Here is a 21694-nt window from a genome sequence, read left to right as displayed (position 1 = left end):
CCTCCTCCTCCTCCTCCTCCTCCTCCTCCTCCTCCTTCTCCTTCTCCGTCTCCGTCTCCGTCTCCGTCTCCTTCTTCTTCTTCTTCTTCTCCTTCTCTTCCCCATTAAAATGTGAACTCCTTGAAGGCAGGAACTATGTTTTTGTCTCTTTTGGTATTCCAAGCTCTTAACACAGTGCTTGGCACATAGTAACCACTTAATAAGTGCATGCTTATATTTGGATTGATTTTTCTTTTAGACCTCTTCCTCTCATGCTCCTTTGTCTTCTGACACAGATATTTAGTTTCCTCTGATGACATTGAATATCCATCTGACTAGCTTGCCCAGTATTGGCTGCCCTTTCTCTAATCCCCCCAATTCACTGGTCCTGGTGCTAAAGTCAGAATACTCCTTGCTCCCAACTGCCTTTAACAGAGTCTCTCTACCACCATTATTTAGTTGTCTCTCCTCCTATGAATATCACTCTGTCCAAATTTATTATCTAGGCCAGGAAGTCTCTTTCCTTTCTAAATGAGGTATGTCTGGCTCACAGTCTCATTCTGTACCCCAACACCCACACTCATGTAAAGGGACTTCAGTGTACATTTTGATGTTCCCTCAAATACCATAGCTTATTAGTTCTTCAATTTACTCAGGTCCCATGACCTATTTCTCTACTCCATTTCTACTTTGAAAAAGTTGTCTATGCTTGGTGCCTCCATTTTTTTCTCTTCTAACTGGTGTTCTAAATCCTCTACAATGTGGCTAAGTTCTGATAGTCTATGTCCTAAAGTCTGTTATGATTCTGAATGTTTGCATCCTGTGTTCTCTTTTTGATGACAATCTATATTTTAGGGTTCTTTCCAAATCTAATGCTCTTGGATTCTATGATACTTGTCTTGTTTCAATGATGTTGTGAAAATGATTAGTTAAGAAATGGCTAATTTGAGACAGAAAGTCTATAAATGAATTCTAAACTCAGGTCAATGAAAGACAATTCTTTTCTAGCATTCCGAATTCTAGTGGGAATGTAAACCTGTGTCTTTTGGTCTAAGGCCTCTTCCTAATCTCTTGAGAGATGCTTCAGATGTGCTCCTGTCCATGCTCATCTCTCCATCTTGCTATGTCTACATATTGTAGGCACTTAATATGTATTTGTTGAATTGAATTGAAATGTCGACCATGAAGAATCTTGTAGGCTGACCCAGTTTTCCAAAAGATACAGGAGTAAAGTGATGAGAATTGGATTGGATAATGTTCAATAGGAAGATTCTTATGTCTCTGTAGTCAACTCTTATTTAAATTATAAGTTCTCTTTGAAGAGGTGACTGGCTACAGGAAACCAGACTGGGGCCAGAGAAGGGGCTAGGATGCTGAGCTTGGAAGCTGGGAGGATATCATTTTAGGTATCAGGCTGAGGTCTTTGAAAATATGTTTGACTGCGCTCAGTGTTCCTAATGGAAGTATGTTTGGCGGGGCTCAGTGTCCTGATAGAAATTGGAAGGGCTTCATTTTCATACCTAACATATTTCTTCTATACTGTTGGCTGAAACTTAACCTCCTTCTGAAATTTAGGTCTAAAAGGTTTGTTGGAGGATAATTACTGGAACCAGGATAGGGGTGGTCTCCTTGTTGACCTCAGGAGGTCACTGGTTATTTCCTCCCCTCTCTCTAACTGTTAAAGAAAACAAAGTCATCTGACCAGGTAGGGCTGGTCCTGGATGGAGGAGAGTATAGTCAATAGCAGCACAAGCTCATCAGAAACATGTATACCTCTAATTTGGATGCTCTGGTGTGGTGACCTCCTCCTCTTTTAAAAATACTGTTGGGCAGTAGTGTCAAACTCAAATAGAAAGGAACACTAAACCATGCATAAGGATCCTTGTGGGCTACCTATTGACTTAGAAAACAACAGATTAACATTCTCTATGATCTATTGTATTTTTATTTATTTTGTTAACTCTTTCCTAATTATATTTTAATCTGGTGTCTGCCAGACTAAGGGAGTATTGCTGTAAGCAGCAGAGGGCCATGTATTTGACACGTCTGCTGCAGGGTATCAGGATGAATTGGACACAGAGCTAAGTCTGGAGAACATCCAGGGTAGGTGCCTCAGTTCATGAGAGGAGAAATCCTCCTGACCCTGAGCAGGGATGGTTCGTAAACATGAGATACTGTGGAAATCATTCTGAGGAGCAGGGCTAATGGAGGTGGTAATGGGGCATGATGGCCATTATTCTCAAGGAGGGCTAAATTTAGCTGATACAGAGCTACCACTGTTCAATAGGAAAGGTGTATTAATCTGGAGCCCCCTCTGCAGTTGCTTGCCTGAATCACCTTGGGCAAATCACTTTATTTCTCTAGGTCCCAGTTTCCTTATCTATAAAAAGAGGGTGGTTGGACTCAATGATCTTTAAAGCCTCTATTTAACTCCGAGTTAGTGAGTTGGTGCAGTGGATGGAACTCTGAGCTTGGAGTCAGGAAGACCTAAGTTAAAATCCAGCCTCACATACTTACTAGCTGAGTGATTCTGGGTAAGTCACTTAACCCTGTTTGCCTCATGTTCCTCATTTGTAAAATGAGCTGGAGAAGGAAATGGCAAAGCACTCAAGTTCCTTCCTTCCTTCCTTCCTTCCTTCCTTCCTTCCTTCCTTCCTTCCTTCCTTCCTTCCTTCCTTCCTTCCTTCCTTCCTTCCTTCCTTCCTTCCTTCCTTCCTTCTTCCTTTCCTTCTTTATTTCTTTCCTTCCTTTTTAAAAAGCTCTTAATGATCCCTCTTGACCCCTGAGAACCTCCATCAAGAACCTGAGAGAGGGGAGAGGAAGGGAGAAAACAACAATGGTATCATTCCTGTGCATCCTTTCCACTCCCTTGGCTTGGGGCATAGCACCCAGACAATTCTGGATGCTGTGGCCCTCCGTGATTCCTGGGTATGGGTTGGCAATAGAATCAGATGCTGTTTAAGGATGAGTTCCACCAAATTACACTATTTTTAAGTTAAAATGAGGATGCAATGATTTTTCTCTAACAGCCCATATGCGGAAAGTTTAATTACCACCTTGTGAGCTCTGAACTGTCTGAGTTTGTTAATGATTTTGCTGCCTGGGGTTGGTGGATGAAATACAGCCAGCTTCTTTGTAAATGAGCTAGTCCTGGAAGATGGGTTGGGGCAAATGAGACACAAAGCATCTGTCGGAGAGAAATCCCATTGTGGGCTATGGTTTCATCTAAACCCTTCCTGAACCTTTTTGTAGTTTCTGTCTGGTTCCATTCCTGAGAGGAGGGATGGGCAGCAAATTAAAAGCACTACCAATCGACAGTGCTTTGTATACAGTAGGTACTTGATAAATATTTTCTAAATAATAACAATAATAGTAGCTCATATTTGCACAATGCTTCAATAAATAATGACAAAGGGTATTCCTTGCAAAAACCCTGTGAGCTAGGCAGTGCAAATACTTACATCCAGGAGATCAGTTCTACAAAGTCTTCTTCTGACGCTGCATCATGCATGGTCTACTCCAAGTCTATGCTGGCAGGGAGAAAATTCTGGTAGCTTTCACCTTGGTGGAAATGCATTGAATATGTTCCTAGCAACAGATTATATCTTCTATCTAACCAGTAGAATGTAAGCTTATTGAGGGCAAAGATTGTGTCATTAAAAAAAAATCTTTGCATCCCAACCTTCTAGTGCAGTGCCTAGAGCACACAATAAATGCACACTAGATTGAATTGGCCAAGTATAGAGAGGCTCATCACCAGTAGGTTGGACTCAAGATGATTTTATTTGATTGTAGCAACCTAGAAAAATGAAAGAAAAAATAAAATGACCCCTAGTCTCGTGTTATGCCCCTCTCCTTCTTCAGTCCTTGTGGCTGAGTAGTTGAAAAGGAAGCAGAAGGTGCTAAAAATCACAGTTGTTTGATCCTCCTGGGGTGGGGAACCTATGGCTTCAGGCCACATTTTGCCTGCTAGGTCCTCAAGTGTGGCCCTTTGACTGAATCCAGACTTCACAGAACAGATCCCTTTGTTGTTGTCTTGAGGCCACAAGTTTTCCACCCCTGATCTCATACATTTTACCTTAACTGTTGACTCTCTAAATATGAGTCTTTGATGACAACACCAAATTGACACACTATTGGAGGAACATGATTCTTATCATAAGTGGAACCAGAAAATTAGAAAGTGGCAGCTAGGTAGAACAATGATTTCCAGGCCCTCTTGGGAAGAACAAATAAAAGTGGGCAGCAGCATTAGTTTCATCATGTGCCAAAAAAAGGCTCATTTTGTTTGTTCTTTGGTTATCTTGTCTTGCAGTGCTCATAATGATCATAAGCAGAAAGACCAGCATGAAAATAATTGTAGCTATGCACTAGGATCTGTTTCAGAGGAAAAAGAGGTAGAGAAATCTAAAAAGAGCTTGACAAAATTCTTCAAACCAAGTTAACATATTTTGGTGACTTCAAAGAGAAATATGGAGGCTGGAGAAAAGACTATAGGAAAATATCATTTAAGTTTAAGAAATGGAAGGTATTGTAGACTGGTAGACCACCTGAAAGGCCAGGCCAATAACAGTATCGTGAATATTGTCTTTGAGAAAAAGGATAGAAGTCATTGGATATGAAGACCACTAAAAAGGATCACCACAAGTGAAACTGACTACACCTTAACAGAAAGGATATCACTTTTGGAGCTATGTGGCTGCTATGTATCAATACAGTTATGTATTGATTTTGGAATCATATCAGAATTAGCTGTTGGTGAGTAGCCAGTCCATCAACTACTTAGAGCAATGCCGAAAATCAATGAGAAGAAAGTGTAATTATAAGAAGACATTGCATAAAAGTACAACTTCAACCTGACCTTTCCAAGCAAGCTGTCAATGCCAAGAAATGGAAAATGGAAAAAAGGCAAAGATATTGACATTGGTGATCACAATTTCCTGCAGAAGTTGAACTGATATAAAGCAGTTGCCACAACGAAGAAGCCAAACAAGTACAGAAACCACCTCCAGCAGCAAACACTTATCTCCTTGCCAAGGAGGAAGACACAGCGGCCAAGGGCAACACTGGTTTATGGTATGAGCTTATTTGCAAAGTATTATGGAGGAGAATGCTGGAAGATTATAAAGAGTATCACCTCATAAAACACCCAAAAGCAGGAGGAGGGAAAGTGAGTCAGTTGCAAATTTGGTATAAAACCAGTGAACCCAGACCATGCCAACATCTAACCCAGATCTCCCCAATAGCATTTATACATGAAACTGGAAGGACGATAATAAATGAACAGAAAATGGAAGAGCATATTTATCAATATTTTTCTAATGATCTATATTCATCATCAGTGACAGCAGAACCACCCCACACTCTAGTTTCATAGCCCTAGATGTAGGTATTGAAGAAGATGAAATCAGAATCAGACCAAAGATACACTAAAGAAATTCATGCTAATGGTGATAATAAGGAAAGCATTATAAGGGATCATCTTACCAGGTATCCCATAAGGAAAGATCCCAAAAGAATGAGGAAAAAATCAAACAATATTATTATGTTGATAAGGTGATCAAGAGGATATAAAAAGCTATTCATGTAAACACATACTTTGTTTCACATCTTTGTAAATCATTATGAAAATGATTAATGTGCTCATATTGGACTATGCCCTATGTAGAGCTCAATAGAAGAGCTCTTCTTACCATTCCTAGAGATGGTGAAGTCTACCTGATGTTCCTGGTTGTAGAGGATATTATGCTGATTGTTTTAAGCCCTACATCATACTGCCTCCACAATGAAACCCATGATTACTCAAAGAATCATGTTCTTGATGAAAATCTGAGAAAAGAATATCCAAGTTTTCATGAATTTTTTTCATAGCAGACCACACTTTTGTAGTCACATAATTGGCTAAAAGGTATGGAGAACATAAAATCCCTTGCACTTACTATTTGTTGATCACAAAAAGCATTTGATTCAGTGAACAGACAATAACACAGCCTTTGAAGGATCTTCTTCATCAAGATTCCTACAAGATCCTTTAATAAGGGAAACCACAGAAATAGTCCTGTTCGGCCAGCCTCTTTGATTATTACCTACCACCAAGAAATGCAAGAAACAGGTAGAAGAATACTTTGCTAAAGGTATTCCTCACTGTCATGAACTGTGTCCTATGTAGAGTTCAATGGAAGAGATCTTTATACCATTTCTAAAGATGAAGTCCACCAGATGTTCCTGGTTGTAGAGGATATTAAACTGATTGTTTCCAACCCCACAGCATGATAACTATTTCATGATGAAATCAATGATTACTCAAAGCATTGACCTAATAATCCATAAAACAAAACAAAATGGATAAAAAATGCATGATATCTAGACTATGTCATGAACTTGGACAGCACTCTGCCCAACTTTCTAGGATAAACATGGCAGATAGTTATTTCCGGAGTTTAATAGTGGATTGTGTTTGGAAAAGTGTGCGGTTCTTTAACAATGTCAAATTGCTCCCCATCACAAAAATGCATCCTTTTAGCACAAATATTCTTTTTTTTTTACATGTTATTTCATCTTTTAATGTATTTTGTATTCTGTGTATGTTGTATCTATAGTGTCTGTCTATCTATATTTTTTCCCATTTTTCAAATGCTTTATTAATTTCTGATTTACATAATTTATTTCTGCCAGATTTTGAGTTACAAATTTTATCCCCATTTTTCCCCTACCCACTGCCCCCAAATAGCAGTCCCACAGGTGTCCCCTCCTCCAATCTGCTCTCTCCCATATTTTCTCCCATATCCCTTTCAACTTTTCCAGTGGACCTCTATGCCCCAGTGCCTGTATATCTTATTTCCCAATTACATGTAAAATTGTATTAATTTTATATATATATATATTTAAACATTTGATTTTAAAACTTTGAATTCCAGATTCATTCCCTTACTCCCTTGTCACCCACACTTACTGGGAAGATAAGCAATTCAGTATAGGTTGTACATGTGTAGCTAATGCAAAACAATAACATAGTAGATATATTGTAAAAGACTGACTATATTTCCCTGCCTCCTATCCCACCTCTCACTTGCGCTATTCTCTACTTTGATCTTGTCCCTTTTCAAAAGTGGGTGCCCCCAACTTCCCTTCCCCCCAGCCTGCCCTCCCTTCCATCATCCCCCCTCTCATCCCCTTCCCCGCCTACTCTCCTATAGGGTGAGATATACCCTATTTAGTGTGTATTTCATTCCCTCCCCAAGCCAAATTCAATGAGAATAAGGTTGACCCCATTCCCTTTTGCCTTCCTATTCTTCCCCTGCATTGTAACCATTTTCCCTTGCCTCTTCTGTATGAGATAGTTTACTCCATTCTGTCTCATTATATTCCTCTCTACCCTCTTAATTTCACCTTTTAAGTATCATCCCTTCCTATTCAATTGGTCTTGTGCCCTCTGTCTATGTATACCTGTACATGTATATATACACACTCACATATGTATTCATATGCTCATATACCCTCATATATATATGTATATATACACATACACACATTTGTATTCCCTTTAACTATTCTCATACTGAGAAAAGTTTCATAAGTTACAATTATCATTTTTCCATGTAGGAATGTAAATAGTTCAACTTTGATAAGTTCCTTATGATTTCTTTTCCTTTATTACCTTCTCATGCTTCTCTTGCTTCTTGTATCTGAATGTCAAATTTTCTGTTCAACTCTGTTTTTTTCAGCAAGAATGCTTGAAAGTCCTCTATTCCACTGAATGACCATATTTTCCCCTGAAACATGATACTCAGTTTTGCTGGGTAGGTGATTCTTGGTTTTAATCTCAGCTCCCTTGCCCTTCGGAATATCATATTCCAGGCCCTTCGATTCCTCAGTGTAGAAGCTGCCAGATCCTGGGTTATCCTGATTGTGTTTCCACAATATTCAAATTGTTTCTTCCTGGCTGCTTGTAATATTCTCTCCTTAATCTGGGAATTCTGGAACCTGGCTATAATATTCTTAGGAGTTTTCTTTTTGGGATCTTTTTCAGGAGGTGATCGGTGGATTCTTTCAACCTCTATTTTGCCCTCTGGTTCTAAAAGATCAGGGCAGTCTTCTTTGAGAACTTCCTGGAGGATGATTTCTAGGTTCTTACTTTGATCATGGCTTTCAGGTAGTCCAATAATTTTTAAATTATCTCTCCTGGATCTATTTTCCAGGTCAGTGGTTTTTCCCATGAGATATTTCACATTGCCTTCTATTCTTTCATTTGTTTGGATCTGTTTAATAGCATCTTGATTTCTCATGAAGTCATTAGCTTCCATTTGCTCCAATCTAATTCTGAAGCAATGATTCTCCTCAGTGAGCTTTTGAGATTCTTTTTCCATCTGGAAAATTCGGCTTTTTAAGGCATTCTTCTCCTCATTGCCTTTTTGAACCTCTTTTCCAATTGAGTTAGTCTATTTTTTTAAGTTGTGATTTTCCTCAGTAGGGCTGTTGACTCTCATTTTGTAATTTTCTTTCATCGTTCTCATTTCTCTTCCCAATTTTTCCTCCACTTCTTTTATCTTCTTCTTAAGGTCCTCTCTGGCCTGTAACCAGCTTGTATTTTCCTTTGAAGCTTTTGGTGCAGGAGTTCTGACTTCACTGTCTTCCTCCTGTTCCATGCTTTGCTCCTTTTTGTCCCCAAAATAGGAGTCTAATGTTGGAATCTTCTGTCTGCTTTGTTTCCTTTGCCTGGTCATGTTGCCCCTCAGTCACTTGATCTCTGGGCTTTTTGCCACAATAGGACTCTGCCACCAGACAGGGGAGCTTTTGTCCCAAACACTGGGGTTTTCTCAGCTGCCTGAGGTATTAGATGGGTGCCCTCTCTGAGGCCTCCACATGCTCTGGCAAGCTAGACACACACCCCAGGACCTCCACCCTAGACTGCAATCCAGATCCAAGCAGGTTAAAGCAAGAGCGATTACCCCTCAGACTGGTCATTTGGTCCCCCTACACTCTGCAGGCCAGGAGCTGAAGCCAGCACATGGCACTTGCTGGCTGTGTCGGCATCTCAGCGACTTCTTGCCCCAGGGGCAAAAGCCGACACACTCCCACTTACTGCATCCCAAAGTCTGACTTTGTCAAAGACTGACCTCTCACTTTGTCCTTCGCATCTATGTGTTGATAATTCTGGAAAGGGCCACAGCTGCTGCTGATCTGGAGTCTCTCTGGCTGGCAGCTGGTCAGACCCTCCCTGGGGCTAAAACCTCTGGCTCAAGAGGGCCTGGGCTCAGCTCCCAGAGGGCTGTGCTGGCCTATTCCTGCCTGCCAGCCAGGCTGTCCTCAGCTGGAGGTTATCTTCTCTGTGTCATTTTATGGGTTCTGCAGCTCCAAAGTTTGTTCAGAGTCCCCTTTTTACATTGATTGGGGAAGGTGGAAGGCAGAGCTGCAGGGAGGTCCTGCTTCTATTCCTCCATCTTGACTCCGCCCCCCCAAATATTCTTTTTTAAAAATTTTAATAGTTTTTCATTTTTTCCAATTACATGCAAAGACAATTTTCAACATTCATTTTTTGAAAAATTTTGAATTTCAGATTTTTCTCACTCCCTTCTCCCTTCCCCAAGAAGGCAAGCAATCTGATTATAGGCTATGCATGTTAACATAAATATGCTTCTAGTGATGCTCTATGATTAACCTTGGGGCATCTACATGATGTTATAAATAGAGCTCTAGGCTTGGAGTCAGGACGATCTGAATGAAATTCAGACATAGATACTTGCTAGCTGTGTGACCCTGGGCAAGTCACTTAACTTCTGTCTGCCTTAGTTTCCTCATATGTAAGATGAGAATAATAGTAACACCCACCTCACAGTGTTGTTGTATGGATCAAATGAGATAATATTAGTAAATAGCTTAGCATAGTGCCTGGTGTAGAGTGGGTACTTAAAAAATGCTTGTTCCCTTCCCCCATTTATGAATCTTAAAATGTCATGCTGTCTGAAGAATCAAAGTTGAAGATAACTCAAAAGTCAATAGAGAGATGTTAGGTGGACACCAGTAAGCTACAGCATATTTCCAGTGACAACCTATATGAAAGAACTAGCATAAGGGAAATACACAATTGAAAATGAGGGGGGTGAAGGGTGCCAAGGTGGTGCAGTGAATAGAGCACCAGCCCTGGAGTCAGGAGGACCTGAGTTCAAATCCAACCTCAGACACTTAACACTTATTAGCCATGTGACCTTGGGCAAGCCACTTAATCCCAATTGCCCTGATTTCCCTCCTCCAAAAAGTGAAAGAAAGAAAGAAAGAAAGGAAGAAAGAAAGATAGGAAGGAAGGAAGGAAGGAAGGAAGGGAGGGAGGGAGGGAGGGAGGAAATGAGAGCTGGTCATGTAGCAGGAATGAGGGCTTTCAGACTGACAGCTTCAGTAATGTACTGGTATCCACAGAATGTGAAAAAAGGAGGAAACGCTTAGAGGAAAGCTTCTACCATGTTGTTTATATCCTTTCAGGAATTTTCATAGAAAAGCATGGAAGGGAATTGTACAGGATGGAAAGGCATGTATGGGTTCTAATCTACACTGTTGGAGGGGGTAGCCATAATAGTGTGATCATAGATCCAGCCAAGTATTGAAATAAGTACAGAAGTATAGGAAATAGACCATTGGATTTGCAGCAGTCTTGAAGAGTTCAGTTCTAATCTCAGATACTCACTAGTTGTGTGACCTTAGGCAAGTCATTTAATCACTTTCAACCTCAGTTTCCTCATCTGCAAAATGGGATGGAAAATGATACTATCTACCCCACAGGGTTGTTCTGAGGAGCAAACGAGATAGCATACATTAGGCACTTTTCAAACCTTAAGGTATTCTCTAAGTTTTAGCTATTATTATGTGTAAACAGTCCATCAATGATTAAATGATTCTTTACAGGGTCATATGGTTAATGTCTCATAAGAGACTGATAAGGGAGATATGATTTGAATTCAGCTTGTCCCAAACTTCAAGCGCAGAACTGTCTCTACAATACGACTCTTTTGTTGTTGTTTCCTGACCCTGTAGACAATACTGTCTGTGGAGTTTGCTTGGCAAAGCTACTGGAGTACTTTGCCATTTCCTTCTCCATTGGATGGGGGTGAGGTAGAGAGGGATCCTTTTGTCAGGCAATCAGAGGTTAAGTGACTTGCCTGGGTTTATACAACAAGGAAGTATTTGAGGCCATCTTCACATATTTAATTTTGACTTCTCAATGGTCAAAGGATAAAAAGTGATATGTTTTCCCCATGGGAACAGTGTAAAATATGGTAACAAAAGTCTATACTTTCCATATATTATGAGTGAATTAGATTTTTGTGGGTTAGAATATTGTTTGGATAGGGTGCATCTATTCTGAGTTCTAAACAACCCACTTACAAATTGGTTGCAATGTGGTATAGTGGACAGTGCACTGGACTTGTGGTAAGGAAAACCTGGGTTCAAATCTTACCTCAGGTACTAGCTTCATGAACCTGGGCAACTCAATTTCTCTGTGTATCATTTTCCTCATTTGTAAAATGAGAGGCTTGGATCAGAGAACTCCAAGGTCCCTTCCGGCTCTAAATCTATGATTCCATGAAATAACCTTCTGCAACCTGTTCATGATCTAGGTACCTCTTGTAATGGGATAAAATATTTAAGTACTACCACTGAAGTTGGTGTGTGTGTCAATGTAAGTTTGGATTGTCTGGTGGTAGGCTGGAAGTAGTACTAAAAGATGTTCCTGGACCACCATGCCATCCCCAGGCTTGTCTCCTTGCTTATTTTCTCTCCAAGTTCTAAGGCAGTCTAGAGGGTATGCTTTGGAATATGCTAAAAATTACTGAGTAAAACTTACTCTCTAGTTATCTCAAGCTCCCATTCTACCCCCATCCTCCCCATTCCTCTATGGGTTCTCCTCAATCTTAAGCATCTTAAATCAAAGGATTCAACAATTCACAGTTCATAGGAGGAAATAAGCATTTATTAAGTGCCTACTATGTGTCAGGTACTGTGATAAGCATTTTACAAATATCATTTAATTTAATGACCATGTGATTTATTAATAACCAAAAGCATAGAAAACATAGAAATTAAAACTGTGTATCAGATTAGGTAGTGGTCTAAAGTCTATTATTTCCTCACTGAGTAAGTACATTGAGTCTTACTCTACACAGGACTTTAAATGCAGAGGATATAGAAATGAGTAAAGAGATTATGTCTAAGGGAGCCAATACATGGACCCAAATAACTTTAGTACAAGGCATGATGATTTTAAGGCCATGAAAAGGTGAAAAAATGTTATGTGGATTTAAATGGAATTATCCATTCTGGCTAGGGCGATCAGAGGAAACTTCATGGAAGTGGTGGTATTTGAGTTGAATCTTGAAGTACAGATAAGAAGAAAGGATATGGAAGAAAGAATATCCTAAATGTAGCATCTCTTTACTTAATGAATTGAAATGTAGCAGAGATGACTCTATGTAGGACAGGAAAGAGATCCTTAGTAAAATCTGATTCAAGGACTAGAGGTACTGTGACTGTGTCTGAAATGATAGTCTTTTATTTTCTCTCCATCCTAGGGAGCAGAGATCTGAAATCTTGCAGGGGTTGGGAAATATTCATGTACACTGAGGGAAGGACATAAGGTCCTCCAAGGCAGGTCTGGGAGAGAATGGGATGGGATGGGAGACCAGCCCTGCTTAAAGGCTCTCCAGTGCTAGTGCTACTGATGCTACTGTCATTGACTAGGAATGAGATACTGAGAAAATGACTGAAGAAGAGTTATGAGGAAGCCACATGGAACGATTGCAGAATGGCCACCGCTGTCCTTGGTGCCAAGAATGAAACTAGTGACATTCCTATTTCCCATCCCTAACATCATTCTGGCCTCTCATGCTGACCCTACATCCACAGCCTTCATTTCTTTTTTTTTTTTTAAGCAATTGGGGTTAAATAACTTGCTCAAGGTTACACGGCCAGTTATTTCTGGGTGTGGTGCTAAGTATCTGAGCCCGGATTTGATCCCCAGGTCATCCCAACACTGGAGATGGTACTCTTACTCGCTGTGCTACCTGGTCGCCCCCACAGCCTTCATTTCTTTAAGAGTTTGCTCACTTTCTGTATTTGCCATATGTTAAAACCAAGTAGTTTCTCTAAGGTATCATTCATTGTTCATGTGCATCCCTAAGGAATTAAATGCAGATGAGGAGACTATTGTTGGCCAGATACACACGCATACTCACAGAGAAAAATAGATTCTCTTTCTAATTCCTGGGACTACCAGCTGGGGACTTGAGCTGAGCAAGAGATTATATTGATATATATTATTCTAGTTTCCTAAAAGCAGAGACAAATAAATGAATTTGAACCATCTATGTTGAACCTGTATTTTTCTGGAGAGAGGTTTGATAGTGAATGGGAATCAGCCCTGTCTGAGGCAGTGATCTCAGTCAACTTCTCTTCCCATTGTATTTCCAACTGGAGATTTAAAGGAACCTCCATATTCCCCTGAGAGGCATTGTGAGGGGGTTGAGTAAATGAAAAGGCATACGCATGGGGATACTTAATGGGAAGAGCTGGTACCCACACAGAAATGGGAAACAAAGGAGTAAATAGTTAATTTTTCTCTTTAGTCAAACACCTTCTACCCCAAATTACTGGGGTATTGAATTGCATAAACAAAGGTTCAGAAAGGAGAAGGTACAGGGTTTGTGGAAGAAACAATAAATTGTTGATTCTGGTTGGAGCATAATACATCTGGAGAGTAGCTATAGAAGATATGTCCTGAAAGATAGACTAGGGACAGATTGTGGAGGGTCTGAAATGTCAAGCTAAGGAGTTTGTGTTTTATTGTGCAAGCCCTGGGGAGGCTTGAAGTGAAATGTTCAGAGCTACTGTTTTAAAGGTTTGTCCATTTCCCTTCCAGTGTTACCCTACTGAAGAAGTGAAAAAGAAGCAAGTCATATCCTCCTTTCTTTATTTGTAAGACAGTGCAAGAGAGAATTCTCCTAGGTTGTTATATGTTCCATCTTAGGCTTGGTTTTAGCTGAAGACTTTGCTGTTATCCAAGACATTGCAGAGAGATGGTAATTATGTTAAGTAAGCCCTACACCTCAGGCCACCATCTTTTATACGTAGGAACCTTAGCATTATCAGAGACTTCTTGATGGGACAGTTAACCAGCTTCCTAATAGCACTAAGCCTTGCTAAATGTAAAGGTAATTTCACTAGAAGCCAGGAGACCCTTTTTTTTTCTTTTGCTCTGCTACTTAATAGCTGTGTAACAACAAATAACTTAAAATCTTCTGATCCTCAGTTTCCTTATCTAGCAAATAAGGGAGTTGGATAAGATGGTTTCTAAGTTTTCTTCTGGCTTTGATATTCTAAGATTCATTGATTTTTAAGCCAATCCTTTGTGATTCCCCAGGCAAGCCACTGTGTGGGGTAAGGGCTGACTGATACAGAAAGCTGAGGGGGGAATTGTCCTTGGTCTTCCCTCCCCCATTCCCTTTCCTTCCCTTGGCCCCGTTGCCAGGCAAATCCTGGGCTGGCACAGGGTTACAGTCTGTCTGTAATTGCTTTTTTTTTTTTTTTAAATCTGCTCATGTACATGCTTCAGCTCTGCGGAGTTATGTTACCCTGTCCCTGGGCCCTCTTGCTTAATTTGGGGAGGCAAACACTTTGACAGGAATGAAACCTGTTCTCTCTAAGAGATGAGCTATTTTGCCTAGGAAAGGAAATTTTCTGTGCTATGACAACATTAACCCTTTGCTGACTGTCTGGACCAGGCTAGTGCTGATTGGCTGCATTTGAATGAAAAAAATAAATAAAAAACCTTTGGGGCAAGATGATGTCTTGGATTGTGATATATTAAAATGCCATCCTGGTCACCATGCAATACCTTGCTCATGGTGGCTGGGTCTTAGCACAAGAAAATTTTAAACTGCATGCCAAAACAACAAGGGAGATGGTGTATGTGTGTGTGTGTGTGTGTGTGTGTGTGTGTGTTGTGTGTGTGTGTGTTTAGGGAGGAATTGTAAGATTAAAACAGCAGCCAAAAGGCCTTTCTGCTGTCTCTGACACTAAATATTCTCTTATCACAAGCCACTCCAAAATTCCTTTAATGCAGCCTTCTACTCATCCCCTACACATCCTGTGAGACATGTTTTCATTATCTCGGGTCTTGCCTTTCTGAAGGAACCGTCTCTGCCAATACATTTTTACCCTCCACTTATGCAAACCCTAGATTTCCTTCTTTTTATTGTCATGCTAATTTACCATCCTCCCTTCCCCCAACATCCCCCATAAAAGGTTGCTTTAAACTCCAGTGGTGGATGGGTTTCCTGTGGAATTTTACAAACCTTGCCAACCTTCTCTGGCTTCTATCTTCAGAGAAGTATTTGCAAAACTCCCACCACAAGCAAGGCCACCTTCCCGAGGAAGTCTGGCTCTGATTATAGCAGGGGAGGAAAAAGGCCAGGTCCATGGGTCTGGCTCCTGGTCATATGAATGGGAATGGCATTCAACTTCTCCACGTTGGTTGAAGTCACAAGTCATGTGCTAAGGGTGAAGTTGGCTTCTGGGAAGTCGTAAGCCTTGTGTTATGGACAAAATTGGAGCCAGGAAATCATATGCCTCATACTGGGGGCAGATTCTGCGTCAGGAAGTTGCAGGCCAGGGCAGGGGCCAGTGTTGTCTCTAGAAAGTAATGGGAGAATGTATGTATCATCAGATACAAAGAGAGTAAAGCAGATTGCAAATAGCATTGAAAAATACCTAGAAACAGCTCATTTGTGTGTCCTCGGGTTCTTTCTCTCTCTTTACCACCCTTCACAGATGCTGCTCCACTGCTTTGCTTCTTACAACAAACCTGCTGAGCCATAACTAGGTTAGAACAAGTGGGACTTTGTCCTAGGTCACTGAAATCTAGAGGGTACAAAAATGCAAAATAATGATTTAAAGAGATTATGAAATTTTAAAATTTGTTATATTTACATTTTGACAGCACTTTCACTCCTTCAGCAGTGTAGAAACTTGTTAGCAAGAATAATTAGTTAAACTAAGAAGCTACCATATGGCACAATTCTTCCCCCAGTGTCTGCACACCAGGTGAATTCTTGAGCTCAGTTTTGGCCTGCTACTTCCTTGGTGGAAGCCAGTAACTTAACAAGCCTTTAATAAATAGATAGATACTATCCTAAACGCTAGAAAGACAAAGAAAGGCAAAAATATGGTGTCTGCCCTTAGGGCACATCCAAATGAGGGAGGCAACATGTAAATGACTCTCTCTCTCCCATCTATAGATATAGATGGAATCCACTATTACTAGAGAGAAGAAGATAGGGGGAACATTTGAAAAATGCCCCCTGCAGAAGGTGGAATTTGAAAGAAGTCTTGAATTCTTTCAAGAGGCAGAGGAGAGGACAGAGAACATTCCAGGTATGGGAAGGGGGGCAGTAGATTTATGGTATTCCATGGTCATACCCTATTGGGGAGCTGTCATTCTAGGGTCTCTGCCCCATTGTGGCAGTGTCCAGGGCTGAACCTCCCTGGAACAATGTCCAGTGTCTCTCCTTTTATAGGACAGTGTCTCAAGGTTTTCCTTTAAGGCAGGGGTTCTAAATCTGGGTCCAAGTACCCACTAAGAGGGGGGTGTGGAAAACTATGGATAGATTTCAGGGGAGGAGTCTGTGAACTTGGAATTTTAGTATTTCAATAACCGTATCTCAATGTAATTGGTTTACTTTGTAATCCTATGTTTATTTTATGCATTTAAAAATATTATTCTGAGAAGGGGTCCATGACACACAAAAAGCTAAAAACTCTTATTCTAAGGGTTCGTGTTGGGGACTCCACACTCTACCCCATGGTATACCAACCTTTTTGCAGTTTTTTCCCCTTCACTACTTCTCATATGTATGATATTGCCCATAATATTTTCTCATCTTTGTTCATAAGATTTTGCAAGTAAGTCTATGTTCTAAACCAGTGTTGTCCTTGGCCACCATATCTTTTCAGTTGGCAAGGAAACGAAGTGTTTTCTGGCTGAGACAGTTTCAAGACTTTTTGGTTTCCTTATTGTAGTCATTGGTTTACTTTGGTTAAATTTTTATAGCAAATGGTGAAAATCCATTTTCCCTTTATTTATTTTTTATTTGGGACATTAGTAGCTTGTTTAAGTAGATCCAGTCAGGATTGTTTTAATCATGGCATATTTTCTCCTTCTCTTTATTCATTCTAATTTGGTGTTGATTTTGATCTTTGCTCTAAGTCAATAGTCTGACAATATGTGGACAGCTTAATTAAAAATGAATCCTACATTAGTAAAAATTTGCTGTTGTTAAGATAATCAGTGTCATTTTTGCAGACTTTCTTCTTGAAGAAAGTATCTGTGATTTCTGTCTATGTCTACATCTATACACATACACACTTCCATGTAGTCTGCCAGCTCTCCAAATATGTTTTTTTGGTCCCCCCATCCTATTTTTTTCATTGAAGTCACCAAATTTTAAAGTATATGCTGATTTAATGTGGAGGGTCATAATTCTTTATATAATTATTTCTCTTCGTTACATCCTCTGCAACTGATGTTAGTCTGTAAGTTGCATTTATTTTCATGGTAGTCCTTTAGCCTTGGCTTATTATGAGAACTTCACAGAGATGCCTGAATGTTCCGTGAAATGATTTTTTTGTTGCCTTTGGATGCATGATAAAACTGCTTCTTCCAATTCCTTTATTTGTCCCTCCGAGGAAAATCTATAAGCAACTTTCCCATTAGGTACAACTTCCTAGTATCTTCTGGTTTAATTTATAGTGAAAATGTTAATTTTGCTAAATTAAGTTCTTCCAGTAATTTGCTAAAATTTTGGTCATTGGGCAAAGATCTTACATGTAGAGGCAAAAGATAGTCCCTGCCCTCAAGGAGCTTATGGTCTAATGGGGGAAACAACATGTAAATAAATATGTGTGTGAATGTGTGTGTGTGCACACACAATCTATATTAAGAATAAATGGAAAATAATAGAGAGAAAGCACTAGAATAGTATCCTAGAAGGGATAGTAATTAATTGTATACTAGGTAGTATTCTCTCTCTCTCTCTCTCTCTCTCTCTCTCTCTCTCTCTCTCTCTCTCATTCTTTAGTTGATAAGGGAATAAAGGTTCAGAAAAGTTAAGTGACTTGTCCAAGGTCATATAACTAATAAATGTCAAAGCCAGAATTTGAACCCAGGTCTCTTGGGTCTAAGTCCTGTAGTATTGTCACCACAGCAAAACAAATCCTGTCAATCCTAGTTCTTCCATATGTGTTATGTCAATTTCTTCTTCTTTATTCCCATTTTAACAATACTACTATAGACCCTCACTACCAATCACCTGGGTTGTTTCAGTCGCCTTCAAACAGTATTTCTGTCTCCATTCTCTACTACTACCACCCCACTTCCTACGCAAATTGATGCTAAAATTGTCTTCCCTATAAAAATGACTATATTGTTCCTCTCCTCAAAAATCTTCAGTGGTTTCCTATTGGCTAGTGAGGAAGTTTTTTTTGGGGACATTTAAACCCTCATCTCCAATCCAGAACTATTTTTCTAGCCAAAATTTCATATTACTCCTCCTCCATACCTTTGACTATTTATCTGCCTTTCTCGCAAACATACCCTACTCTTTCCCAACTCTGTTCCTTTGATCATAATACTCTATCCAGGGGTGGAGAACATATGGGCAGCCTCGAGACCACATGTGGCCATCTAGGTCCTCAAGTGTGACCCTTTGACTGAATCCAAACTTCACAGAACAAATCTGCTTAATAAAAGGATTTGTTCTGTAAAACCTGGACTCAGTCAAAAGGCTGTACCCAAGGACCTAGAAGGCCACATGTGATTTCAAGGCTGGGGATTCCCCACCCCTGCATGCCTAAAACATAGTTTTCCTTTCTCTTCATTCATTGACATCCTACCCATTCTTTAAAGTCCAACTCAAATGCCAGATCCTCCTCTTACTCCCTTACTCCTCAGTAATGACCTTTCCTTCCAGACCTCAGAGAATATTTTGCTTTGTCTTACTGTTTGTGACTTTTTGTAGTTCACTTAATGTTCCTATTATGAATTTAAATGTGAAGGCATTTGGAAAATATAAGTTTAAAACTGATAATGGCTTGTTGTCTATGCCTTCTTTCAACATAATGTAGTTTCCTTGTTTTTCCCTTTTTGTGTTTGTTTTTGCTTTGTCTGATAGCATGATTTTTTGGATTCACTTGATGCATAATACATTTTCCCCAACACTTCATTTTTATTCTGTATATGTCTTTGTTTTTAAAATGCATTTCTTGTAAGTAACATATTGCAGAGTTTTGTTTTCTTATCCAATCTGTCACTCTTTTTCTGTTTTATTAGATGGTTTAATCTATTTACATTTAAAGTTATAGGAGTTAGTTTATATTTTCCTTCACTTGTCTGATTTTTTTCACCCTAAGATTAGGTTTTCCCTCCTATTTCTCTTTAAACACAGTACTATTTCTCTTAAGTTATTTTAGTTTAATCCATTTAAAAGCAAATGTATTCATAATAACTCCCTTCTCATCCTCACCCTCACCCTTTTTATCTGTTCTGCCCCACTTAAAATGCCTGCACGTGATAGGATTTTTGCCCCATCGTAGGAATCTTTCTATGTCCCTGATGGTCCAGGTCATTATTGATCTTTGATCTTTCCTTGGTCATTTCTCCCTCACCCCGACCCCACAACACATTTGCCTTGAAATTTCTTCTTTGGGTCCAAGTCCTCCCTCTGTTCTGCATACAAATTGCCCCCAGGAGCTCTAATACCCCTTCTCCTAAGGCAGCAAGAATGTTTTCTCTAAGCACCAAATTCCTGCAGATAATATGGGAATAATTGGAAATAATTGTAAAGTCCTCATCTCCCTTTATAGAATATCTTTATTCCTCCATAGGAGACTTCAGCAGTGGTGTCCCCTTCTGATCTTGAAACAAGATTTCCCCCTTTCTTCCCCTCATTTTCAATATTTCTCTTTGCCTCCTCACCCATTCTCCTGGAGGCTCTCTTCTTCCTGTGAGACTACAGCAGTTATTTTCCCTTAATTGTTAGCCTTTGACTTGAGTAGGGTACATCCCATATTCCATAAGCATTCATTTGCTTGTAGGTGAGTTGTTTCCAACCTGTTTCCCCATCACTTCATTTTACTTCTGCTTTCACCCTTATCTTCTCTGATATGTTTAGAAAGACATCTTTTAATGGTCTCTCTGTTGTTATTTTGTTTTTGCTGTTGTCCTTGATTGCTGTAATTGTCTATTCTTGCATTTCTGTTGTTTAGGGGTTGAAAATACAAATAATCAGGTCTGATTTTTTTCTAGGAATGTTTTGAATATCTCTTTTTAATTGAATGTCCATCTTTTTTCATTTATGGTTAGACTGAGATTTGCAGGGTACATTACCTTGGGCTGAATCGTTAGATTTTTTTTTTGCTATTTGTAGCACATTGTTACATTCCTTCCTGTTGTTTCTGGTGGGTGCAGAATAGTCTTGTGTTATTCATCCTTTCCTTTATATTTGAAGGTTTCCCTATTGTCTGCTTGAAGAATTTTTGCTTGTCAATGGAACTCTTAAATTTAACCATTATGTGTTCTGGAGTTTGTAGCATAGGTTTTTGTTGTTGTTTCTTTTTTTTCCTTCCTTCCTTCCTTCCTTCCTTCCTTCCTTCCTTCCTTCCTTCCTTCCTTCCTTCCTTCCTTCCTTCCTTCCTTCCAAGGTTATCTGTGGATTCTTTCAATTGGCAAATTGTTTTCTATGTTCAGAAGTTTTGGGCAGTTTTCTTTTATTATTTCTTGAATTATGATGTCCAGTTTTTTAAAATTTGTATTTTTCTAGAAGCTCTATAATCCTCAAATAGCCTCTATTCATCCTATCTTTAAGATCAATATGTTTTTACTTGTAGAGAGATCATACTTTGTTTTAATGTTAATTTTTTTTATTCCTTTCCATATATTTTCATTCCCAATCAGTTATCCTAAATTTTGTTTTCTTGGTGAGACTTGTCACTATGGGTTCAAGTTTTTCTCTTCTGCCAATTATTTTTGCTCTGCAAGTCACAAATTCCACTGTTATAATTGTTATTTGTCTTTTAAAACATTCTGGATCATTGTGCTGCTGTTCTGTGCTTTCTTTAGAATCCACAGCGTTTCCTTTCTCATCAGGTATTGATTAATTTTCCTTTGTTTTGTAATGCTTATTTATAGATACCTAAATTCTTTCATTTGGTCTGGAAACCATATCTGCTTATGGTCAGGGTCTCTGAGTTTACTTTCTTCTGAGATCTTTGGCAATTTCAGGGTTTTCTCCCTTATTTTCTCCTACTTTTCATTTTCTGACTCCTTCCCCTTTGATGCTAGTTTCCCTGCAGGTTGGATCTTAAAGAGTCTTAATGTCTTCTCACAATAGGCTGTAACAGCAAGCACCCCAGCATCCTCAGGGTGGCTGCCAACACAGGTTCTTAGATCTGCTTTTCTAAAGGAAAGCAACTCAAAATGGGTTAACAATCTTGCTTTAATCAATCAAACATATGACATTTACCTAGTTGAGGGGGAAAAGGTCAGTATCCTGAACTTTAGAGAATACAAACAAGTTACAAGCAGAAGTTACAAGAAGACAGAGAAACAGATCAAGCAGACAGGCCTCCAACTGTCTGACCATTCTATCCATACCTAGTCAGTTACCAGAGAGGG

This window comes from Petaurus breviceps, unplaced genomic scaffold, assembly GCF_028583685.1.
Source record: "Petaurus breviceps papuanus isolate PSGF00001 unplaced genomic scaffold, PetGlider_PUasm1.0 551, whole genome shotgun sequence".
Lineage (NCBI taxonomy): Eukaryota > Metazoa > Chordata > Mammalia > Diprotodontia > Petauridae > Petaurus > Petaurus breviceps.
This window is presented reverse-complemented; position numbering follows the sequence as displayed.